This window comes from Carassius carassius, chromosome 17 (genome assembly GCF_963082965.1).
Source record: "Carassius carassius chromosome 17, fCarCar2.1, whole genome shotgun sequence".
NCBI lineage: Eukaryota > Metazoa > Chordata > Actinopteri > Cypriniformes > Cyprinidae > Carassius > Carassius carassius.
The window spans coordinates 1,669,425-1,683,873 of NC_081771.1; the positions used below are offsets into that span (position 1 = coordinate 1,669,425).

The 14,449-nt window shown below is 35.9% G+C and overlaps 1 protein-coding gene across 1 annotated transcript in view; it reads left to right on the top strand.

The window, feature by feature from the left end:
- Window positions 1-446: 446 nt before the first annotated feature.
- The window catches only part of LOC132160715 (cadherin-22-like), a 207,984-nt gene continuing 193,981 nt past the window's right edge, over window positions 447-14,449 (top strand). The window contains exon 1 of the mRNA XM_059570374.1: window positions 447-694. The gene's annotated coding sequence lies outside the window, so the exon portion shown is untranslated. The remainder of the gene's footprint in view (window positions 695-14,449) is intronic.

The following is a 14,449-nucleotide window of genomic DNA, read 5'->3' on the forward strand; positions in this document are numbered from 1 at the left end:
GAAAAGTAAAACAAACATTTAAAGCAACATTTGAATTCGAAAGACCAAATAAAACGTTCAACAATTATCTTATTTACAACTACGAAAAGTTTTTTTTTTTAACCGTAATTGCTGCATGCTTGCTTTTATGATAATGTTTGTATTCGTTATTTGTGACATAATTAAAAAAATGCAGAGTCGACAGAATCATAAGAGCTTTAATCATTTTTTGGGGGGGGGGGGGGGGGGGGGGTGTAGAAGTGCAAGAACTATTGTGCAAGACGATGAAATATAAACATCTTATATACGTAATAACATTAAGCGAAAGTGTGTGCAAGCGGGAGTTTCATTTTATGCAAGAAAGGCAAATGAGACATTAAATGTATAATGCATACTTCGAGGGCCAACGCAAGTGCGCACGCAGCAGTATGTGAACTCTCAGCCCTGCTCTTATTCAGTCAGTTCTGCTCATCGCCGCATGAGGCTGCGCGCTGCTGTCAGACGCGCGCGCTGGAGACAGAAGAGACTCTCATCACGCGCGGCGCGGAGAAGAGAGGAGAGGAGAGGAGAGCAGGCATCGCATCGCATCGCGTCTGTCCCCAGCGCTCACACCGCGCCGCATTGAGGATCGTACCCTAATAGAGGAGCAGCACGAATTACGCGGAACACAGTGCGTCAAATCCACAGCCGACGCTTCAGTGTGACTGCGCTTCAGGTAAAGCTCCTCTCCATAAACTTATGCTTTATAACAGAGACTTAAAGCCAATGCATGTGTCCAACTCTCAGATTCTTGTGTGAACATCTATTGAGATGTATAACACGGCTGGAGATGTGTCTATAAGACAGATAGTGTCTTCTATAGAAGGGTTACGCGCAACTTGTTGCCAGTAGTTTGCGTCTTAATCTATAAGCCGTTTTATCTTTAATGCGTATTTTGTTTGCTGATATTATCGATATGTTCATTTGCCCCAACGAAAAGTTGGAAAGAGTTGCATAGATATTCTATAGACACCGGCTGATTAAAATCATCATCTATTGTTCAATTTTAAAATCTGCTGATAAAACCAGAAATGACTGAATATTAGGGTGATTTATTGGGTTAGTTTGGCAGATCATTCAAAACGGTATCCAAAACATGCTGTCTGTGTCTACTTGCATTTATTTTCCAACATGTATTGTATTTACATATGCAATAAATATACGCAGGGAGAAAACAGGTGGGACCTTTTTTGGTCCAATCCTTTTTTTAATATGTAGTGATCTATAAATTTTAGTAACAGAAGCATGTGCACTAATGATGATGATTAAGCGTGTCCCATTTTCCCTGGATGCACTCTCTGTATCGGAAATAGAGTTTATCTGTTTCTTTTCATAGATGATGCATATTTTAAAGGTTATAATGACCATGGCTTGTGTTTTTCCACCACTGTAACTCATCTTGGCAATAATTTAGTATCACGTCAGTATTAAAACTTAAGCAATTTATTGAAACTTAAGCAAAACCTTTTTCTCTTTTCTTTCATCTTTCTCTGTCTAGCTTGTACTCATTTGAACAATGCTTTAAACTTGATATGACGAGTACTTCCTGTGTCTATTTGCCTCTTGAAGATGAATCGCTTGGATGTATTCCCCGATTGTAAGCCGCTTTGGATAAAAGCATCTGCATAATGAGTAGATGTAAATGAAACTTTAGCAATGTGTTGCAGAATTATCAAGTGAACTTCTATCTTAATGTGCTTGACTGAACAGAGGCTTAGCTCCTCTGCGTGTTATTGAGGGGATCACCTATTGATCAGAATCTAAATCTGCTCAATTAGACTGGAAACCATTGATTATTGGTGAGATTTATTGGTTTGGTGGATCATTTAGAGTATTGTCAATAACATTTTGCCTAAAAAGGCTTGTTCTCATCTTGACCAGCATGATGTGTATATTCTGAAATATGACATTTCTGTATTTCTTGGTATTGACTCATGCATATACTATAGGCTTGTGTGATATTATTTAGAATTACTTTAATATTTAAACAAGGAATGATTTCTGTAATACTCATGAGATGATCTCCTGTTTGACTTTATCATCAAAACAGTATGTGGATGTAGTACAGCCTTTGATTAGCTGAATTTCTTCATGCGTTGGTTGTGTGGATAATTGAGAACACTCACTTCTTATTTATATTTAGTCAGTAATTAACTTCTTATGTCTGCACTGGCTAATGCATGCATGCATATATGCATTAGACATCTAATGCATAGACTTGTTGATACACATAATGTCCATTTTGGCTGTTTAGTGATTGGCCACATCATGACTACATAATTGTTCAAAGCTTTGTGCTTGCAAATTGAGTAGACTTTTTTTTCAGTAAGTAAAAAAAAAAAGACAATGCAAAAATGCAGACTATGTTTGCAACAATGTTTCATGCATTTTAATTGCTTAATAACCCCATTCCCTACTGCATGTTTTCTTAATCTTGTAGTTTCCAGTAAGAGCAAGGCAGCTTTGACTGTGTGGTACTTATCCACGTCGGTAAGTCAACATTTCTAAAGGTTTGTCTCCTGAGCGAGCACATGCCTTTCATGTCTTCTACGTGTAGCAAGAGAGGCGCTGTGTGAAAGTTGACAGCGTTTTCTATCTCGTTCACAAAACCGGTGGCTGTTTGCCCCTCGTTGTGTGCCTACATGATCTCCGTTTAATCCTCAAGCATCTCTGCTCTGTTCTCGCTGATTGTTGTCATTTACCCAGCTCCCCATTGGGTCCCTTGGAGCCTGCACTGGAACTCAATATACAATCAGCGATTTAGATTATCCAATTAAGCGACTGATGTATGTCCAGAGATGCCTTAATGCATTGCACCCTTCAGATTATCCACCGCTAATGACACCTGAGTTGCGTCAGCGCATTCCAGCTTGCATGTAATTATTGCGTTAATATTTAACACTGCAATTATCGGATGCTTTCACCCATCTATCGGTGTGTGTGTGCGTGTCATTTGGATTCCTATGTATTTGCTGAGTGCTATTGACAGCTGTGTTGATATGCGATCTCATGCACCACCGCGCCGCACATAATGCGACTGCAGAGGCCTGTCAGAAGTGCTTTTCCATACAAGCACATACATGCTGCGAACTCACATGAACGAATGGGTTATAGATTCATCGTGATTTATGTCTCGCAAACAGCCACGTCGCCTTCGGGTCCTTAGACTCAGGGCTCTAACACGCGGCCCTCTTTGATAGATCGTGTGGAAGAAGCGACGTGCCACGGACAACATTGATTACCTTTTACTGAGTCTGAGTATAAACCTTAGCGCAGTGGGACTGCGAGGGTGGGGGAAGTTGATGTATGTTGCCTGAGGGGCGGTAGAGATGACAGATATGGGTTACAAATGAGAGAGGTTTTATGACTCCTGGAAGGAGGACCATCAGGCCCGTTTAATTGATCTTGGTCTGGTGGTGGAGTTCAGGGAGCGCTGCTGCGGTTCACACCTGCTTTAGGTGCCTCTGCTGCAGAACTCTGCTTAAATGATCTGCTGTGTTACGATCCCACACCTGCTCCGAGATCCGGCTCATGCCAAAGGAACACGACCCCCCGTGTTTCCGGCCTCGCTGTCTTCCTGAGTGTGTGGGCTTTTCACCCATTTGCTTGTGAAACAACGGCTGCTTTCTCACTGTTGTTGTGAAGCAGAGTGGGCGATATATATGTGAAGAAGTCTTAATAGTTTGGTATACATTTAGCACTGATAACAGCTTAGTCTTTTCATAAAGGGAAATGCATTAAAATCTTAATTGAATCTTTATATATCTATAGGCTTTGTTAGGTTTTTGAAAAAAATCAGTGCTCCCTTTAATTTTTTCTTGCTCAGTAAAATATATTTCTATTGTAGGGATGCTTTGGCTGCCTTGAAAATAAAAAAGCTGGGATTTGGTTTGTCATTTAACACTGGAAATAAGATAATATGATTCTGAAACATCTTAATTACATAGATTTTTTGCATTCATTGAAGCACAAAACATGTTTTTTTCACCCCATGATAAAGAAAAATAACAACTTACAGAATTTGAAATATTAGGCTATGCTTTGAATGCAAATGTATTTATTTATTTGATTTATTTTAGCAGGGAATAAGAAAAATAAAAGCAAATGAAATTTCACTTGATCTCAGACTTTTTCAATTTTAAGTTGCTTCACTGTTTGCATGAGTCTGAATTAATTAATTAGAAAAACGTATGTAGGCAAAGACTCCTGTATTGTTAGGATTACTAAAGTGAAATAACGCATGGCCCTTATGGACTTTCATATGTGCTGTTATATATTTATATGCATCTGACTACATGGTTAAAAAAAATGTATGTTCAGTTGAAACTACTCGTTTAGCTCTTTTTCGAGATCTTTTGCTCTTTTTCCTCATGCATTTTTTTAGTCTGGCTTCCTGGTAGATTTTTTGTTTTTTTTGAATGGGAACTACATCAGAAGTGTGTAGGTTAGAGGGAACTAATTTGACGTAAACTAGATTGAATCAAGATATTTTATGATAAAAGTATGGCTGGATTTGATTTTATACATCAATTGGAGATTAGAATGTTTGCTGAATGCTTTCCATTGTAATGGCCCATTTTCTATTTAGCTGTTTGTTTACATTATTATAGCTTTAGATGCAGAGCAAAAGTAGCTTTAGATGCATAGTGAGTTTTGAACCAATAGCACAGGAATCAGAATAGCTGGATTAACATGCATGAATGTTGATTTAAACAGAATATTTGCTTTTAAACCTCATTTTTTATTCAGTTCACTCTCTATCTGTTACCCACAAGGATTTATACCTTTGAAATAAAGAAGGTATTATTAGAATGAACACAACGTTTTACCTTGTACTGAGTTTGCCTCTGTCATTATTCCCTGCAGTAGTGAAGCATGCTAACAGAAGTGGGATAAAATGAAAAGCTGTGTGTGTGTGTTTTTTTTTTTTTAAGGTAACTGTGATTACATGCAAGTCAAGTGGCTTTTTCAAAAGCATTTTTTTTTTTTTGGAGCACTACAACAATATTTCAATAATTACTGTCATTACTCTGTCAGGCTGTATTACTGTTACTCAAACGGTACCCTTGAGAATGAGTCTTTATTTGAATATGAACCCTATTTTTATTATTATTATATTTTTTTTCATGTGCAACAGAGACCCAAAAGCATTGCACATGTTTAGTTATTGATGTTTAGCATACAGCGGCAGGAGCAAATGGTGAGACTACTGCTTTTAGATTTGAATGTCTGTGAAGGAAATGTTTCGAAGCTTATAGTTCTGATTTATTCAGAGTTATGAATGCAAAACAATTCATAGACGTTATATTCATCATTGTGCTTTCTGGATTTTGCAGACAGTTACAAATGAGTTGATCTCTGTACAGACTGCAATTCACAAATTTATCAATCTGTCTTTTCGCCCCAGTTGTTTCAGATATTATAATCTGTGATGATAAATGTTGCACGACTCATTAAGAGAAAAATTGCAAGCAGTTTCCCAAATTTCAGATGGACCGATTATCACGGAGAGATGTGAAATCTGTCGGTTTTGACTGACAGGGTGATTCATAAAAATAAACAAATGTGAAACTGACTCGCTCGTCACAGTTTTATAGTGCATTTGAATAATTTCTTTCTCCGTGTTGGTCATCCAGTAGCATGTTACCATGGAAATTTAGCTTGGCTGGATGATCAGAGGAGACTGCAGTAAATACATGTTAGAATGTCTCACACAGGATTCTTTTATGAGTTGCATCAGACATGCATGTGTTTTTCTGGAGAAAGAGAGCTGCTCTGCTTTGTTGCTCTATCAATGGTCCGTACGTCGCCTGCAGTGCTTCCTGGCAGACGCACAAACATTATATATAAATGAGTACATTAACAATAATTAATTTTCATGCCATTCAGTGGAACACAGTCGATTTTTGATGGTAATTAAGCAGCACTAAACAGGCTGCCTGTGATTGCTTTAGAGTACCTGAAGCAGTTTTTGTTGCTCAAAGGTTGCTCTTTCATTGCTCAGGAGACTTCAGGAGATGTTTCTCTGAAAAAAAAAAAAATCTAAACCGATGCGAATCATGACTAATTGTAGATACAATGGATGGCTTAGATCATGTGGTCTGAGTTTTGCATGCATTTGCAAAATTTGGCAAATGCGAGCACAGTTTAAAACACTGAGCTCTTTTCTGAAACTCTAGAGGAGATGTGTGTGAGATTTCTGGGCTCTTTTTCACTACACTTCAGTAAAGCGTTCTGTTTGCTCTTCATTTAATCTCAGTGCTTTCTAAGAAAAATGCCAAGTCAAGTCAAATGTATTTGCATAGTGCTTTTCACAATACACCTTGTTTCAAAAGCAGCTTTAAAGAAAATCAGGATGTTGATGTTTATAATATCTTAATATCTTCATTGCTTATAGTTGCATCTAAAAAGTTAGATCCAACTTTATGTAAAGAGATCTTGTTTCAAGAGGACTTGTGCAGTTTATGATGAAACTGGTAGTGGTGGGAAGTTCGGATCATTTTTCTGACTCAGATCTTTGAATCTTCTAAAATTAAATTATTATTTTTTTTTCCAAGTCATTTGGTTCATTTCATCAGAATATAATTAAAATGTTACATGTTCATAGCCAAACTCATAATCGTTCATAAACGGTCATTCACTCGAAACCAGAGCCATAAAACCTCTAATTTCAAGTCTTTTTTTTCTCTCAGGGGTTTCTTCTCTTCTCTTAAAAACGTTCAGACACCATCTAGTTTAAAAATTTTAAGCTATGAAGGTTTCTCTTCATCTATGGTCACTTGAGGGCTGGAGCGGGTCAGGTGTAGATCATAGTGGGTCATGGACGGATGGACGGACGGACAGGTAGATAGATGGATAAACGGATGGACAGGAAGATAGATATATGGATGGATGGATGGACGGACCAGTAGATAGATGGATAGATAAACGGATGAACAGGTAGATAGATATATGGATGGACGGACAGACAGGTAGATAGATAGACAGACAGATCTGATTTATACAGATTCGGTATAAGTTTTATTTAATTAAACTCTTTACATTTACTGTACATTTTAAAGTCAATTTGCAAGATTTTCTTTTTTTTTCTCAAAGATTATTTTAATCATTTAACTTTCATTTCAATTTTTTTACCCAGTAATTCTCATCATTATAAAATATATTATATAATTTTTTTTTTTTTTTATGTGAGCGCGTGTATTAATGGTTCAGTGTTTTCCTTATGGTTTTCTATGGGAAAACATTGCGTGAAACTTTGCACATCGTGTTTATATTCGGGGTTCATATGCTTGTCTGTACAAAATATACATCAATAAGGTTTTTACTGAATTTCACTTTTTAATATCTGCATATTACTACTTAACAAACTGTGTAAAAATAACTGGCGGTCAGCAGAGCAAAGCTTCATTTTGACGTCCAGGTGGATGTTCTTATGAGTGTGTGACGTCACGTAAAAACTATCAATATATTACAGTTAATACCAAAAGGTTATTACAAAATGAAGAACAAAGCCCTTCTGTAATAGTTAAAAAAAGATATCATTTTCTGAATTAATATTTATTAGTGCTGTCAAATGATTAATCGCGATTAATTGCATCCAAAATAAAAGTTTTTGTTTGCATAATATATTTCTGTGTGCTCTGTGTATTTATTATGAGTATATAAACACACACACATACAGTATATTTTGAAAATATATGTATTTATAGTCATATAATATGTATTATAAATATATATTTTTTTCTGAAATCTATGCATGCGTGTGTGTGTATTTATATATACATAATAAATATACACCATACACATACATATATTATGTAAACAAACTTTCATTTTGGATGCAATTAATTGTTTGACAGTAATAATATTTATTTATTTCTTTGTATGAATGTCTTTGTGACCTTTTTATGAACAACTCCTAAATTCCATTTTACCTATATTTCCTTCATATTTCTATGCTCATATCCTGTTTCCAAAAGGTGTCATTACAGAAGCAGAGATTTCTGCTGGATGTTAGTTTGATCAGTCACTCATTCATTCGTGAAACCAGCACTGCATCAAAACCGCATTCTGTGACATTATTGCAGATATATTGAGATTTTCCATGCCATGTTGAGTGCTGACTTGAGGATGGCAGTGTTTCACTGACAGTGTGCAGTTTATCTCTGACTGTGTGTGTGTGTGTGTGTGTGTGTGAGAGAGAGAGAGAAAGAGATAGACTGAATCAGAATGATGCTGGCATGAAAGAAATAAAGAGAAAAAGAGAGTTTGCCTGCTGTCAGGCGACATGACTCCAGTGCTGATGGTCTGTGGCTCAGGTGGGAGTGAAACAGGAAGTTAAAGCTCGACTAAGTCACACAAACTGGTCTGGAAAGAGAGATAGGGCTTCTGGAAGGAAGAAAATCACAGATGAGACCATCTCAGTATGTCAGTTGTTCCTCCTAGACAGCTATTAGATCTTATATCACATTTATACCAGCATTGCATCAGCCTCTAGTCATCCGTATTGGGAAACGCTAAACTATGAACTTCATTAACACTTGTGAGCTATGAAAGAGCAATGTCATTTTCCTCAGGGAGCTGTTAGTCTCTCATCTTATGGTTCTAGTAATAAGATAAGTACAGACATGAGATATCAGCATATTCCAGCCTTGATGTCAGTAATGATATACATGCATATAGAAAAACGCTCTCAGACTGATACTGCTCTCAATATATAAATGTGTCGCCTTTTTACTGGAGTTTTGTTAAAATTTTAATTAGTGACCGTATACGTGAAATTATGTCCATGCAGGATTTATAGAGCATTTAAAGAGTGAGTGAGTGTGTATGGATGCATGCATTACAATAGCACATGCAAATAAAAATCGATGTTTCAGCCTGTTATTATGTGCTGGTGATTTTATATGTGCTCTTTTTTTATTTAAACAAGGAAAGCAGTCATTATAGTGTGGGGAGATGCTCAATGAGGTTTACGGTAAGTATGAATTTTTACATAAAACAAAAGACATTTGTAAATATTATTCAGCATGTATGGCTCGTCAATTCAACATCCAGATTTCAATCATTTCTGGATTTGGTTCTCGCTGTGTCCTGAAGTGCTTGTGCTCTGAATCTTCAGTTTTGTGTTCGTATCTATTACAGTCAAACCTTAAGACAAAAGTGGCCTGTTCTTGGTTATTATTTATTTATTTTTTTCATTCTGGTACAGGAAAAAAAAATATGGATAAAACACAAATCTGTCCCTCTGTATGTATGCATGTATATTGTGTTATATAAAACACATGCAAATTACTGCATCGACAGTATTGTGTGTGCATTTTCACGTGTAAAAGTAAGTTTTTGCATTTTTTGCGTATAGCTTCTGTTTAATTGCCTTCCTATTTCATGCATATTTTAAATGAAATATTTAGTATATGATTTAGCCTGTGCACCGTACAGATGTATAAAGGATGCTTTCACTATGAATAAGTCATGATTCGACCACTGCACATCTGTTTCTAATGTCACACTGTTAGAAGCGCACAAGTTTAATCTGCGGATACGGTGGGATTTGATGCAATGATGCATACCTCAGAGAGATTAGGACTGCTGCGGGATGTGACGAGCCGCTGGGCTTTTGCATGCGTTTCCCTGTTGTTTTACTGCTGTAATGGGCTCTGTAAGTTAATACCCGAGAGACACGACAATTCTTCTGAGCCGGTCTCGGACTGCCCCAGTTCTCTGTGCTCTCCCATCTACATTAAAACCCGAGCATGGGAGATTTTCCATGGAGTGACGATAATCTCTATGACTGGCTCTTGAACTGATGTGATGGAAGTTGTTGTTGTGCGGCGCACGTTGAATGTGAGATCATTCTTGACACATTGCAGGGGTCAATGGCATCATTCGAGCGGTTTTGAAATGGTCAGACGGTCCTCATTGGATGCAGTGGATGTCAGCGAGAGAAGCAGTGCCTTTTCATGTTCTAATTTGGGCCAGAAGCGAGTCTGCTGCGTCCAGAGCCGTGACCTTTCTCTTGGTCACTCACGGGTGAATAGTTTGGAGGTGGATAGACACCAGTCATTTACGCCTAACAAGCGCGTCCGTCACTGGACGTTTGATGCAGATTGCCGGGGTAAATCTAATGCACATCGTGACAGTGCACTCTCAGATACTGTTAACAGCAGCGTGTTTTAATTATTTCTTTGTGCGCGCTAGTTATCATGGCTAATTGACATGCTTTTCATTTATGGTAATTCCATGTCTTGGCGATTTACTTCAGTTTGCTGAAGTGTATGTTTTGTGTTTGACTACACAGATTTTATTTTGTCCTTTAAGGAAAAACACACGTGATATTTGTCAAATGTGATGCTGTGTTTTCCCATAGTGTGGAATGATTGCTGTATTCATGAATTGTGATGTTTTTATGGTCCTCCAAGCTACTCTAGGAAATACCTTGGTATTACTGTGGTATATTTTCAACAGGACAGAATCACGCAAAGAAACGTTTGGATCATATTTCACCAACACATTCATTCATCCGGTCATTATTAAATTATTTTTTTATCTTATATTTTTTTATAGATTTTAAATTATTTTTCATGGCAATTAAGCACATTTATCCCTATAAATGTTCATTACTGTAATGCATAAATAAATTTAAACTAAAATATAAATCACATTAATTTAATAAGCTTTTAGTTGTGATATAAAAAGATGAAAAAAAAAAAAAATTGGAAAGCTGCTGTGAAACTATATGTACCATGAAAAGCACTTTGCAAATAAATGTGAAATTGAAAAATGTTATGCACTTAAATGCAAACCGTTATAATAATAGTAAAATCTATTTGTATTGTATTTTTTCATGCAAAATGACATCTTTACACTTCCTTTTTTTTTTGAACATGTTTCTTGACCACTTTTGTGACACTCACCCAGTTATACATTGTAGCTTTTATGAGCTTTGTAGAGAATAACTGAATGCATCTGAACGGAAACACAAAACATTTGAACTTTTGTTGTAAGTCATCCGTCCGTTAGAGCGAACGTTAGATCTGCGATCTAAACCCTCATCACACATATAGGACTTCTGATTACGTTTCCCATCGGTTAAAGCAATAAACCCAACCGATTCCTACTCGAAATGATAATGACATCGATATGAGAGCGACACATGTGAGCCTCATGTAATTGGTTCAGGAGGCTATTTTACAAGGCAAAGATTTAAATGACATAATTCTCCGTGTGAAGATAAGAGCTGGGGGTTTAATTATGGCCTTATCTTACAAGGTACGGTGTCATGTCATGGCCTGGGTTTGTTTACCGCTGGTGATTTACAACTAAAGGCAGCCTGTTACGTGCTGATAAAGCATCATTACATGCAAGGTCTCGAACACGGATAAACCATAACACCTGGAGTGGAAAAACGCGTCTTACTCAGCCTTTTCAAACAACGTTATGGTCACACAATGATTTGCCTTTGCATTTATGAATTTTGCCTTTGCTTTTTGCAGACTGCTGGATGAAAAGCTTGCATATGAAGCCTCTGTGTCTGTATTGTTGTGATGTTATGCGGAGGCGGATGACTGATCTCTGAAACAAATCAAAATGACGTTCTGAGGTGAACAGTAATTTAATTAAATTATTTAATGCTGGACCCACTCATTATAGAGGGTCAACAGCCCTCAGTGTTGAATTGACGTTCAGATGATGTTCTCTCTCTTGACCCTCAGCGGTGTTGGCGTAAAGTTAACAAAGTAACTGTTAGTGTTTTTAATACAAAAATGTATTATTCCTCAATCCCAACCCTTATGGGGAAGCTGGTGTATGGCATTTTACAAATTTACTATGGTATGTCTAGCTATTAGTTGTGTTCAGTGTAAATTATTAGGTCAAATTTAATGTCTGAAAAAAATGTGGTTGATCAGAAATGACTATTACGTTAATCAAAAAGAATCTGCAGTAACACGTTGAAACTGTGATAAGATTAATAAACATTAACAGCATTATTATCATTAAAAATATACATTAATAACAGTAATCACATTGAATTACAAAGAATCTGCAAGTAACACATTGAAACATTGATGCAGTAACATGAATAAATGAAACACTGAAATAGTATTTCCTTGTAAAACACAGTCTTTACTTTATTTACAATTACAGTGCACTAATTGTGGAAAACTTCAGTGTCTTTAGTTGCTGATATGTGACTCAAGAAACATTTCTGATTATTATCAATGTTGTGCTGCTTCATGTTGTAGTGGAAACCGTGATTTTATGTTTAGGATACTTTAATGAACAGAAAGCATTTCTTTTTGTAACATTATGAATATCTTTACTTTTACACTGGATCAATCTAATGCATCCTTGCTGAATGAAAGTATTACTTGCTTTCAAATAAAAAATCATACAGACCCAAACTGTTGCAAATAACTGTGTAACATAAAGAAAAATATATATTAAATGTATATATTATTATATATATTATTTTTCATGCATCTTAACTGCAGTATAACGACTTAAAATTCTGAGCAGCATGTACTTCAGGTATTTTCCCAGCATTGCTCTGGGGGATATTATATAACAGGTGAGATATGCACATATCCTCGTCCAGACTCACGACAGGAGCGCGTGATAACTCTGCTGGCAGGGTGTGAGCAGCTGCACCTGCTGCTTATTGTGGCTCGTCATGCTGCCATAAATCCACGATTGCATCACTCCGGCGCTGAAAGCGTGTCACTGTAGTGCATTCACCAATCATTCATGTGCAACACTGCCAAACACCAAACAAATGATCTGCGTCTGGGTCTGTGCCGGTGGACACACCGTGCCTTTGTTGACCACGTCCACGACATCCACATAGTCTTGAGTCCATTCAGTGCTTCAACTGTATTTTCTTGTGCATAAAAGCTTCTTTACATGTCTGAATAATGCTTTATGCAGTTTATAACTTTATTGGAACTCTATTTTTATTTTCTATTTTTATTTTTTTTGCCTAATGCAGTGCTATTTTAGTATAATTGAGATTCTAATTCTTCTTTTTTTATAGTTTTTATTCATATTTTTTAAGTTTATTTTTATATTTTCCATGTTATTTGTAATTTTACTTTTAGCCTTTATATATATATATATATATATATATATATATATATATATATATATATATATATATATATATATATATATATGCGTTTTTTTTATTTCAAGTAATGAAAATAGATTCTTTAAAAGGTTTTTAAATTTAACTGAATATAAGTTCAATTTAACTATATTAACCCTGGCCTGTTGTGAGCTCATTTGATCATAAATATAATAAAATAAAATAAATTTCTTTCTTTAACATTTTTTTAATTAATACATCTAATAAGATGTTATACAAACTTACTATAAATTAATCAAGTAGTTATTATAAAGTTGTTGTAATATAAATTATTATATATATTTACAATTATAAAAATCATCAATATGAAAATATATTTCATATAACAATTATGAAAAAATAAATGACGAAGAAAAGAATAAAATTTTGAATTTGCATTTGTCTTTTAAGAATTTGTATTATATATGTAACAATTTATTGATTGTTTATTCTTAACTAAATCTGGTTAAGGTAATGTATGGTGATTATAAAGAAAGCATCATACACAGCATGTTTTATACCGGTTTGTCACGGTGAAGTGTAAACCTGCTCGTCTGGACCCGTCTAGCAGCTCACAGAAGGACATTGTTGGAGTTGTTTTTGAGACTGTCTGACAGATTCTTTTAACAAAAGTATTGCAGTCCAACAAACCCCTTGGTGCTCATTCTGGCAGACATTGCTGCAAACCGGCTCATATTTTCATGTGCAAAATTAATGCAGCAGATTAAAAACCCCTAGACATCAAAATTGGAGTTTTTTGGCTTTAGCTTTGAGCTCATTTAAATGCTACTCCTACAAGATGACAAAATAGCAAGCAGAACATCATGACTCAACAGTGTGTCTTTGGGTGTGCAAACGCACATATTTCATTTCCTTTCTCAAGCACCAATAGATTGAGAAGTGAGAGTTTATTTCGTAAGTGTATGGATTTTGTCTGTACAAGCTGACGTGTGTCACAGGTTTTGGTCTTCAATAGTCTTTTCAATAAGAAATGCATCAATGCAGGAAAACGAACCGCACTCGTCAAGCCAATTCATTGAGCTTTAACTAGTGAAAGAAGACAGGAAAGGAATCTTAGCATGCATTGAATGTTTTGTATATTTTATGTCATTGCAAAAGCATGAAATATTCTCAACAGGACTGTTATTTCCTATTGCTGTTGCATTAATATTTCTAGCATAATTGCTGCTGTGTTTGGCTTGAGCAAGATGTTATGAAGGTTTCTGAAGTCATGTAGACAAAAGCGTTGAATCGCTGGAGAAGTATTACTCCTTTTATAAACCCCAGAAAGAAAAAAGTGGCAATAAC